At 38.2% G+C, this 9,740-nt stretch overlaps 1 pseudogene; it reads right to left on the bottom strand.

The window, feature by feature from the left end:
• Positions 1-8,606: 8,606 nt before the first annotated feature.
• Positions 8,607-9,137, bottom strand: LOC105510639 (annotated as a pseudogene).
• Between the last annotated feature and the right edge of the window lie 603 nt (positions 9,138-9,740).

Raw genomic sequence — 9,740 nt, 5'->3', positions numbered from 1 at the left:
CCAGCCAACTTTGACCACTAATATTTTTACCCATAGGTATAGAATTACAGGAAGTTGGTAGGAACGAAACCCCATGTAATTAAGTATCAAATCAAAGATTGAATTTCCAAATAGTAGTCATACTAGGAATCTAGTCAAGTTAGTTAACATAGGGACTGTTAATTTTTTTTTTTTTTTAATTTGTGAATTCAAACAGTTCTGTAAGTTTGGAAATACCAAAACTTTAGGATGAATTTTAACTTTAGCACTACATCAAACAGATACATATTTTAGCTTCTAAAGTGCTAATTACATAAAAAGTGAAAGCTTAAGGACAGAACTACAAAATTAACCTAGTAATACCATTGCAAAACTGAAGCACAGGTTCGAGAAAAAAAGTCTAAGAGAAGCTGTCACTAAGCATTTTCTCCTGTAATTTTAAGGCCTTTTCCAGCCAAGTAGAACAGTCTTTAAATGATGCCATTTATATTTTGACTATTAAAACTCTGCCAAGAAATAGCCTAAGCAAACATTCCAATAAAAATATATGCAGATTAGAAAAAAAAAAACTATACCCAAGATAGTTTGAACACATAGGATATTTTATTTCACTGTCTCTGCAATTCATTCACTTAAGAGAGTGTTGTGGTAAGTAAAGAAGTCTAAAAAGGATTTAACACATCAAATAAACATATCTCAATGCCAATTCTGTTCTGAAAAACTCTAAGAGCTCTTTGCTGGCCCCTGCTGGTGCTTTGAAACAATCCATTTAGCTGTTTGAGATCTATAAAGAAATATAAACCAAGCTGTACATATCTTTATATAAACAAAGTACATACTTGTTTACATTTTTGAGAGCTAGCCCTGCCCTAGAGGTGGAATTACTCAGCAGTGCTGATAAAGCTTCCACAGTAGAGAACAGTGGACTGTTTGTCCTTTTAGAGGTTGTGATTTTGTATATATTTTTTCTGCTTTGTATTTATTTAACCTTTATTTTCAGTTTACTAGGCAATAAAAATTTAATATTTTAATTTCTCTCCCAAATGCCATAGACCAAGGTTGGTATTCTATTTGAAAGAAATAAATTTATTTTTAAATAATACTCTAGGGTATATTTAAACCCCTTACCTAAATTTTATAGCTGGAACTCCAGCAATAAATATATACTGGCTCATTCATAGGAAAGTAAAAGGTAAAATAGTTCCGTTGTTTATACCACATATGCTGCTACACCCAAGTTGTATTTTTCTAAGTAAGTTTTTTTTTCTAAGTAAAAGCAAATATGTAAAACATATACTTTGTTTTAAAAAAACTGCTTAAGATAGATCTGTTTTCGATCAGAATTTTCTAAACAGATATTTAATCAATTAAGACACAACAAAATAGAATTATGGGAATTTATTGAATTATATTTGACTAGAATGAAACAGCATTGTGTTTTCAAATGTGTACAATAATTGGAAATTCAGTAATACAATTATTATGTTATTTTGGTTTTGTATAACCTATCTCCTTTAAGATTTTACAGACTTCAGTCAATATTCCCTTAACATCTTTTTCTTTTAAATAAGGAGGAGTCCTGTTTTACTCTGCCTTCAAATGACTTTAGCTTTCTTTCTGGGATTAAGTGTGGGGTCTAATAACTCAAAGAATGAATCCCTTCTAATAGGCTAACCAATAAGATCTAATTGTTCATGCCTGTGGCCTACAACTTCCTGGAAATAAGAAAAGCTCCTCTGATTATTAACATATAAAATAACGAACTCAAGTATTTGGCCAGATAAATGTCTTCTCTTTGATAAGCTTCACTATAAGGATCAGTTCCATGTCCCCTAACTAGATTTTAACTTTCCAGAGGGCATGGACCATAACTACACAGTTCTTCTGAGGTTCCTGGGCTTGTCCAGGGCACAAAGTAAGTACCAAAAGACACCACAGAGAAGTCTGGATGGATAGATGGTGTCACCACAGGCACTCTGAATGCCTGACGCTTTCTTTCAGGATTTTTGTTGTTGTTGTTGTTGAAGTTGATCTAGCTGCCACTTTTAAAGAAATATCAAAAAGCACTGCAGGTGGACAAGAAGGAATGATGTTTGAAAAATTTACAGAGAGGGTCTCCGCCAAGGAAAAGTAAGGTAGGAGAATCACATGCACTTCCTAGCACTCTAGTCTGAGTTTAAATTCTAGGGAGGCTGAACAGTTTGCACTGCTGGCTGAGGTCTGAACATAGGATCTATACTGCTATTACAGCAGGTGAATGGGAAATCGGGGAACTTGCTATAAAATGTAGTTCCTCAGTCCAGCAAATACCAAACAGGGGCGTTAACCCTAACCTTAAAAGTAGAAGAACCGGAGGGACATGGCAGCCCTCATCTGGAAAGAATCCATGCAAGTCCTACATAGAATTGCATATTTTGGAGTGAAACAGATTGAAGCTAAGAACCCCACATTCTGAGTTGTTGGTTACTGATCATCTACACGGAAAATAATGTAATCATCTACATGGTATGGATGGGCTCTGGGTAATCTTAATCATTGACTGAACTTTGAAGGCCAAAGTCAGCTGCGGTGGTTAATTGTATGTATCAACTTCGATAGGTTATGGTACCCAGTAGTTTGGTCAAACACCAGTATAGACATTGCTATGAAGACATTTAGACATGATTAGCATTTACATCAGTAGACTTTGAGTACAGCACATTACCCTCCACAATGTGTGGGGGTCTTACCCAATCAGTCGAGGGCTTTGAGAGCAAACACAGGTTTTGTAAGAAGCAGCAATTCTGTCTCAAGACTACAATGTAGAATCCCTGCCTAAGTTCTCAGCTTCCTGGCCTGCCCCGCAGATTTCAGATTGCAGTCTTCACTATATACATTTATGGTGTGGAAATATATATATTCATATATTATACATAATTTCATATATAAAATATATGAAAAATAAATAATACATAAAATATATACACAATCCATTGTTTCTGTTTCTCTGGAGAAGCTTCACTAATACAACTGCTAAATGTGAGAAGCACAGGGTCTCCACCCAGAATATAGGCAGCTCCTAAAACCGGTGGCTGAATGTGTACAGGTGTATGTCTTAGACTGGTGACACAGTACTAACTTTTGCATTGGTGGGTAGAATTTTTTTAAGGCACATAATTCTGAAATGTTCTGTCATTATTGCCACCACCACCACTACCATCACCATAATGAAACGACTATATTTTAAAACCCTCAAGTCTTAAAATTGGCTGGAAAACAATGATATAAGCCTACTCTTTCTTGAAAGCAAATATCACTTATATTACAAACGTTTTCCAGATGACTCAAGTTGTTTCTGCTTAACATTATACTTGTGTTCTTCACCCTCCATTTTCAAAGAGAAATTGCTAGGAAAATGGTACATTTTAAATTTAGTTGTGAGTACCTCAGCAGAATAAAGACGGAATGACATTTAAACAACATAGGTCACTTGTTGCTATACAATCAGGTCTGTTACTCCACCAATGGCTATAGTTTCTATAACATCTCAAGTCATCTCTATACCTCCCTTACCTGCTGACACTAGCAACAAATCAGAGGACTAGAATGATACACGCCACCCTGTTCTAATTATCTATGGCTCTTTGTTTTGCTGGTAAACCGAGTTTCTCGAGAAAAGCTGTATTTCCCATGCATAGAAGAGCATCTAACACAGTAGATCTACTAAATGGTATATCTTAGCTAACACAAAATATACCGTATCAGAGAGCTATTAATGCGTAAGTCCATGAATGTTAAATAGCACTTTATATTTGTATCATGATAAAGAATTTTCCAAGTATTTTCACAGTCACTGTCTCATTTTATCCTCACAACATGTTTATGAGATAGGCAGGGCAAATATTGTTGTACTCATTTTTCAAATGTGAGAAGGTATTTTTAAAAGGACTGAATAATTTGTTTAGGGTTGCAAGCTAATGCCTCCAAAGAAATGCAGGATTATAACAGAATTTCTTAGTCCTTAGTGTGGGGATCTATAACAACTTTTTTTTCTCCCTCCCCCCGAGATGGAGTCTCACTCTGTTGCCCTGGTTGGAATGCAGTGGCATGATCTCAGCTCACTGCAACCTCCACCTCCTGGGCTCAAGCAATTCTCATGCCTCAGCCTCCAGAGTAGCCGGGACTACAGGTGTGCACTATCACGCCCGGCTAATTTTTGTATTTTTAGTAGAGACAGGGTTTCACCATGTTGGCCAGGCTGGTGTCAAACTCCTGACCCCAGGAACATCTCCTGATCCGCCTGCCTCAGCCTCCCAAAGTGCTGGGATTACAGGCATTACAATATCTTGAAAGAGTCGCACCAATACTAAAGTTACTAGCAAACGGACCAGACAATTAAGCATGGTGGAAAGCACAGATATGAACTGTCCCTCCCTGTAGACAACATGCAAATAACGCAAGTAAAACAGTTCACCAATAATACACCCAATGATAAGGCAGAATTCACATCGGTATCAGTGGCAACAGGAAAAATAATAGTAATACCATGATCTGGCAATTCAACTCTAAAACGTATCTCTTAGAGATACACTCAGACATGTACATACGGAGACATAAAAATGTTTATCAATTGGTAAGAGCAAAATACTGGAAACAACACTAATAACACTAATATTAAGGAGGTTAAATACATAAATTATAGCATTATGATATTTTCAGAGTATATAAAATTATGCATCATTGAAAGGTGTCATCACAGATCTCACAAATATAACGTTAAGCAAAAAAGCATATCAGAGGAATGCCTACAGAGATATACTATTTTTATAAATTAAAAAATATGCAAAATAAACAAGGTGGGTTTTTGTTTTTTGGAGACAGAGTTTTGCTCTTGTCACCTAGGCTGGAGTGCAATGGTGTGATCTTGGCTCACTGCAACCTCCGCCCCCTGGGTTCGAGCAAGTCTCCCACCTCAGCCTCCTGAGTAGCTGGGACTACAAGTGCCCACCATCACGCCCGACTAATTTTTGTATTTTTAGTAGAGACAGAGTTTCACCATGTTGGCCAGCCTGGTCTTGAACTCCTGACCTCAGGTGATCCACCTGCCTCAGCCTCCCAAAGTGCTGGGATTACAGGCATGAGCAACCATGCCTGGCCACCAACAATGTCTTTTTCAGGGATACACACACACACACACACACACACACACGTATATGTATATATGTGCATATATGTGATAAAAGTATTTTAAAAAGCAAAGAATGGTAATACAAAATTGCGGACAGTGGCTACTAGTGGAGGAAGAAAAGGAAATGCTACTAAGGAGGGATCTAGAGAGGGTTTCAAAGATTTTGGTAATGTTCTAGTTCTTAAGCTGAGTAATGTGTATGTATATACATATTTGTCTTATTTAAAATATTTATATTATGTGGGCTTTTTTGTATGTATATTTCATGATTTAAAAACAAAACACACACAAGACTCCACCAATATGAAGTTTAATTTGTTTCCATCTAGAAGGGACCAGCCTGGCCAACATGGTGAAACCCCATCTCTACTAAAAATACAAAAATAAGCTGGGCAAGGAGGCAGGTGCCTGTAATTCCAGCTACTTAGAAGGCTGAGGCAGGAGAATTGCTTGAACTCAGGAAACAGAGGTTGCAGTGAGCTGAGATTGCGCCACTGCACTCCAGCCTAGGTAACAGAGTGCGACTCTGTCAAAAAATAATAATAAATAAAGGAAAACAGATCTATAGAGACAGAGGGGAGAAAAAAGGAAAACATTTTATATTCTTTTAAAAAAAGCAAAAACAGACAAAAAACAAATAGCTCTGTAACTAACCATATTCGATAATCAAATCAGCAACATCTGTCACTTAGCCTTAAAAATTAGATTGCCAGGCTGGGCATGGCAGCTCACGCCTGTAATCCCAGCACCTTGGGAGGCAGAGGCAGGTGGATTACGAGGTCAGGAGATCAGGACCCTCCTGGCCAACATGGTGAAACCCCATCTCTACTAAAATACAAAAAAATTAGCCAGGTGTGGTGGCATGCGCCTGTGGTCCCAGTTACCAGGGAGGCTGAGGCAGGGGAATTGCATGAATCCTGGAGGCGGAGGTTGCAGTGAGCCGAGACTGAGCCACTGTGCTCCCGCCTGGCGACAGAGCGAGACTCCAACTCAAAAAAAAAAAAAATTAGATTGCCAGCCAGTGATAGTCTTCTTTGGCAGCAATAATGTACTTTTGCTTACTATGATGTTTATTAAAGATTTCATTGGCAATATCTTTAGTTGCTAGTATAATTATCATTTCTTGAGGGCAAAAAACATGAATGTAGTTTAACACTAAAAATGGACTTTTTTTTTTTTTTTGAAAAAGCTAGTTTCTTTGTTAGCTAAAAAATGAACAAAACTGTTTAATAAGCTTTGCACACATAACACTGTTTGTATACTTACCTGTTCAAATCTTACTGGTTTAAAATATAAATGTAAGCTGCTAAGAAGAGAGTTTGAGATTGGATCCTCAGAGACAAAATCAGGAAAAGAATAGGACTTTAAGATACTCTTTAGGAATTCAGAAATCGGAACAATCATTTTATAAAAAGAACATCAGTTTTAACTTTGCTTTTTGCTTCTGTAAGAGCTGGCCATCCTTGAGAAAACTTTATTTGCTCATTCCTTATCAGTGTAAAAAGGACAGATTTCCTCTGTAGAAGAGTGGGGATGAGAGAGTGGATAGGATGTCCATTGGATATGGGTAACCCTAAGAAAGGCCACTGTAGTGAGGAGGTGCAACTGAAGGATACTCTGGGCGAAGGTTCCCAGTGCCACGGACTCGGAACCAGGGGTCATGGACAAGTGAGAGGGAAGGCAGGACAAAGAGGTTGATTTTCTGTCCTCTCCTGTCACAAGAGGTCTTCAGTAAGACCTTATAATACGTCGGCAATCAGAAGAGGTACTTGGGAGGAGAATGGAAAGGGAGCAAGTAGCACCGGGAGGAAGAAAACAAATTCTATATCCCTCACCATTTTGCGCAGAGTCTCCATAACCACCCACAACCCGTCTCTCAAATCCCAGATTGCCTATCCACTTCCCCTGGCTGCTCTACTGAAACGTACCCTTACTTCGTATTTCACACAAGCACAATATAACTTACCAATCGATTTTCGTCAAACACTTCAAAAAGAAGCCGGTGCTGCTGAGGATGAACCTAAGTAAGGAAAACACAATCTTTATTTAAAAACAAGTAAACATCAACCCACAGACACTGAGAAATAAATGCTTAAAGATGTTGCCATTTGATCGAGTGCGGTGGCTCATGCCTGTAATCCCAGCACTCTGGGAGGCCGAGGTGGGTGGATCACCTGAAGTCAGGAGTTCGAAACCAGCCTGGCCAACATGGGGAGACCCTGTCTCTACTAAAAATACAAAAATGAGCCAGGTGTGGTGGCATGTGGCTGTAGTCCCAGCTACTTGGGAGGCTGAGGCAGGAGAATCGCTTCAACCTGGTAGGTGGTGATGGCAGTGAGCCAAGATTGTGCCATTGCACGCCAGCCTGGGCGACATAGAGAGACTCCATCTCCAGAAAAACAAAAGAAAACAAACAAACAAAAATATGTTGCCATTTGCTAATTCCTATTATTTGGAATGTATTTTAAATTACATGAAATAAGAGCAGACTAGTCATGTGTCACTCATCTTCTAGTAGTTTCACAATAACAACAAAGTGAATTTGGTTGTTTATTTTTCAGATTTTTCTAATAGAACGAAAGGAAGTAAAAGAAAATTTCAAAAGATTACTTAAATGTTTGCAAATGCTTAAAAATACAGACTAGATTTTGACATCTTATGATCAGTTTTATTTTCTTGCTTTTTATTTATCAGTGTAGAGCGACCCAAAGTGGATATTTATTTTTCAGAAACTAGTGTTGTGAATCCTTTTATTATTGACTTAATAAAATCACATGTTGCTTTTACCATATAAAGTACATAGCAGTCAAAAGTATACACTGAGTTTTCATACACTGAGTTTTCACTTAAGGTTTAAATTTTGTAGCACATGAATAAAAATTACAAGCAATATTTTATTTCTCAAAGCCAATGCTTTCGTTCTTGTAGGAATGTTTCAATATCAAAATAAGAATCTATGTGACATCAAACAGAAAGGCAATCTTTAATACTTTTTTTGTACCAGAGTTTAAAATGAAGAAAACATATTCATATTTATGTTGATTTTTCCCCTATGATACATATATTATATTGTACACTGTGATATCTTAAAACATTGGTGTACATGTCAAAAGTATTGGTAGAAAAAAGTCCTATACTTGTGACAAAGATTTCTAGATACCTAACTCAGTGTCTCCTTTTCCTTCTGAGAACATAATCCTAGTTTTACCTACAGCCACATTCCCAGGCTCACCACACTGGACACCTGTTGAGGAAACCATTAATTTTTGAAAACTGAAGTACAACATATATTCAGTGAAGTATAAAGTATACTAATGTTAGGATGAGGAAGAAAAAAGTATACTAATCTTAACTATATAGCCTAGTAACTTTTTACATATGTATACTGTATCATATACAATATGCATATGTAAAAATACATATACATACTGTGTATGTATATGATACATATGTGTATACATTTTTTTATGTTGAAAAGATATATATATATATTTAGAATTAGGCAGCTGGACTCAGTTTAGATGATCCCAATTTTGTTGGCAACATCCAAAGCGTTGTAATCAGGAGCCAGTCGAACATATGCCTTTTTCTCTCCATCACGCCGATTCAGGGTGTTGACCTTGGCCACATCAATGTCATAGAGCTTCTTCACAGCCTGTTTAATCTGCTGCTTGTTGGCTTTAACATCCACAATGAACACAAGTGTGTTGTTGTCTTCTATCTTCTTCATGGCAGACTCAGTGGTCAGCGGAAACTTGATGATAGCATAGTAGTGGTCAAGCTTGTTTCTCCTGGGGGCGCTCTTCTGAGGATATTTGGGCTGCCTCTGGAGTCGCAGTGTCTTGGGCCGCCGGAAGGTGGGTGACGTGCGGATCTTCTTTTTTTTGTGGCTGTGGACACCTTTCAACACTGCCTTCTTGGCCTTTAAAGGCTTCGCTTTGGCTTTGGCTTTAGGAGGGACAGGAGCTTCCTTCTTCGCTTTCGGCGCCATCTTGTGTTACATATGTATATATATTAAACCAAGATAAAGATATTGAATAATCTGTTCTATTTTATATATATATTTTTTGTGAATGGTGCTCTCTGGAATTGTTTAACATGGAGACCCTGAATATGCCTATCTAGAAATTTATCCCTTGTACCTAGGGGCAACCAATGAAGCCAACCTAGTGCCAGTCACTCCCCGGGAGAGCTTTTCAGAGGCGTCTGACTCAGCTGGCAGAGATGTCCCTTTTGCCCCTTGCATTTATCTTTCCTGTCTGAAATGTGGTTAGGATAGCTGGCACTCCTGCAGCCATATTGTGACCATGGAGTAACTGAGGATAGACATGCCAAACATAAGGCTAGACATCATGGGGATGGAAAAATAGTGTTAAGACGGCTAGATGTGCTGGTTCACACCTGTAATCCCAGCACTCCCAGGCTGAGGTGGGAGGATCACTTGAGCCCAGGAGTTGGAGACCAGCTTGGGGATCATAGGGAGACCATCTCTACAAAAATAACAAAAACTAGCTGGATGTCATGGCACGTGCCTATAGTCCCAGCTACTCAGGAAGCTGAGGCAGGAGAATCGTTTGAACCTGGGAGGTGGAGG

Source organism: Colobus angolensis, unplaced genomic scaffold, assembly GCF_000951035.1.
Source record: "Colobus angolensis palliatus isolate OR3802 unplaced genomic scaffold, Cang.pa_1.0 Scaffold19, whole genome shotgun sequence".
NCBI classification, from domain to species: Eukaryota; Metazoa; Chordata; class Mammalia; order Primates; family Cercopithecidae; genus Colobus; species Colobus angolensis.
The sequence above is the reverse complement of the archived record's forward strand: the minus strand, read 5'-3'. Positions and strand labels throughout refer to the sequence as shown.